Source organism: Physeter macrocephalus, chromosome 15 (assembly GCF_002837175.3).
Source record: "Physeter macrocephalus isolate SW-GA chromosome 15, ASM283717v5, whole genome shotgun sequence".
NCBI lineage: Eukaryota > Metazoa > Chordata > Mammalia > Artiodactyla > Physeteridae > Physeter > Physeter macrocephalus.
The window spans coordinates 860,990-863,223 of record NC_041228.1 but is presented as its reverse complement, the minus strand read 5'-3'; positions in this window follow the sequence as shown (position 1 = coordinate 863,223).

Here is a 2,234-nt window from a genome sequence, read left to right as displayed (position 1 = left end):
GAGCGCGGGAGAGAGAGACCAGGGCATGTGAGGGGTGTCCAGGGCCTGGGGAGTGAGAGACGAAGCCGTTTCAAGGGTGGGAGACACAGAAGAGCCCAATCGCACAGAAGCCAAAAGACAGGCGTCCCAGAGAGGCGGCTACCAGCAGAAGTGGCAATGGCATGTGGCCAGAGGGGAGGGTGGCCTCATGGCTGGGGGGAGGGGCCGAACGGATTTCCCAGGACTGGAAAGGGACCCTGAGAGGAGGCCCCTCCTGTGGCTTCCTGGGAGCAGCCGCACTTCAGGTGGCCCAAGGGGACAAGAGGTGGGAGGGCAATGCCTGAGGAGGGTGGGTCCACATCCCTGGGAGGGGGCGTCACCTATCAGTACCCTGAAGGGCAGCCCACACGCGCCAGGCCGGGCTGGGGGTTGCGGAGGGGCCTCTCTGGCTGTCCATCTGAGCCAAATCAGAACAGAACCGGATGGCCAGGCTGCCTCAGGCTCACACATGGAGGCAGTGACCTTGGCCTCTGGCCCGCTTTGAGCAGCGTCAGAAAGATCCCGCCCACCTGCACTGGGCGCAGACTGCAGAGACCAATGGCCACACAGAAGCTCCGCATGATGGGCGGGTAAGGGAGAGAGCAGAGCCACGGAGGCTGGAACCCATGGCAGGGCCCCTCCCGCCTCTACCTCCCAAGGGTCTCGACATGGCCCCACGCAGGGGTCCCTGGTGCCCATCCACCCCCGAACGGCAGGTAGCTCCCTCCATCGGTAAGCACTGGCCTCCCTCACCCCAGCGACGGGCCAGGAGCCGTCCCACCCTCTCAATCTGTCAGCCTAATTGCCTCGCGCCCTGGCCGCTCGGACCGGCTCCAGCTGCAAGGCAGGGGGCGGGGCAGGAAGGAATCGGACCTGCACGGCCCCACCCAGGCGCGCACCAGTCCTGCCCGGAGACCGCTGGGCAGGCGAGACCCCCGCCACGTCTCCCGCGCCCGTGCGGGGAACCAGGCTCGGGGGCGCCTGCCAGGACTCCCGCGCACCAGGGCTAGTTGGGAGGGAGCCGGGCCTCAGGGCCCCGCTCGCCCGGAGCGGAGCCCAGAACCCCGGGCCACCTCCGGGCGCGTGGCGCCCCGCCCCAGCCTCTGCAGGCCCCGGGCCGAGGGCCCCCCCCCAGGTGTCTCGGCTTCGCTCGGCGGCAGCCCCACCTGCCCGGACGGTGCCCGCAGCACTCCGTACGCACTCCCTCGTTCGCTGCTGGGCCTGCGACCGGCGCCTCCCGGTTTAAACCCGCTCAGGCCCCTCCCCGGGGCGGCACGTGGTGCTTCCGACGGGTGCGGGCGCCCTGAAGCCAGCGGGGCGGGGCGCGGGACCGGGCAGCCCACGCGGGGCTGGGTGGACGCCCCCGCGCGCGCCCCTCGGCCGCCACGGTCGGTGAACACCCCTAGGCGGGGAGGAGGCCGGCTGCCGAGGAGCAGGGTCCTCTCGCTCCTACCCAGCCCCTTTCGTCAGCTCCCCCAGAGTCACCGCGAAGGAACGCGGGCGCCCGCGGGGAGCAGGGTGCGTCCCGCGCCGCCCTGACGGCCTTTGAACGGCGTTTGCAAGCTAAGTGCGGCCCCAACAGCCGCGCGAGCAGTTTCGCTTTACAAACGTGCCTTTATTGCCCGAGGGGGGCCGTGGGGCCGCTGGTGCAGGCGTTGACCTTGACCCAGGTGCCCCTCCTGTCCAACGTCCTTCGTCGTCCAGGCCCTGCTCACCGCCTCGGGGCCGGCTACGTGCGCTGCTGCTCGGTCCCGGGGCGGCCGGGCCGGGCTGTCCTCAGGGGCTGCCTCCTCGACCGAGCGGCTTCCCTGCCTCGACCGTGGAAGAGGTGGAGCCTCCGCCCCCAGCAGGCTTCCAGTCTGTCTGGAAGGGATGACCGGGCCTTGCCGCATGGGTTCAGCACCTCCACCTGGGATCGGAGCAGGTGTTCTGTCCACCAGGAGGACCTGGGCCCCTTCTCAGACGCCAGTGCTAGCACTCGCCTTCCGGGGCCGGGGACTCCTGGAGGTGCTGAGGAGGAAGGTCCAGAGCCTGGCAGGCCGGGGCCACAGGGTCCCAGGACAGGGACCACTCATGGATCTTCCGGCCGGCCCTCCCCTTTGCTGCCCAGAGATCCCAGATGGACGGGGCGGAGCAGGTGCCCCTTGCCCCCCGGGGTCAGGACCCAAGGCCTGGCCTCCTCTGTCCCCAGTCCCGGCCCTGAGGACTTAGTCTTT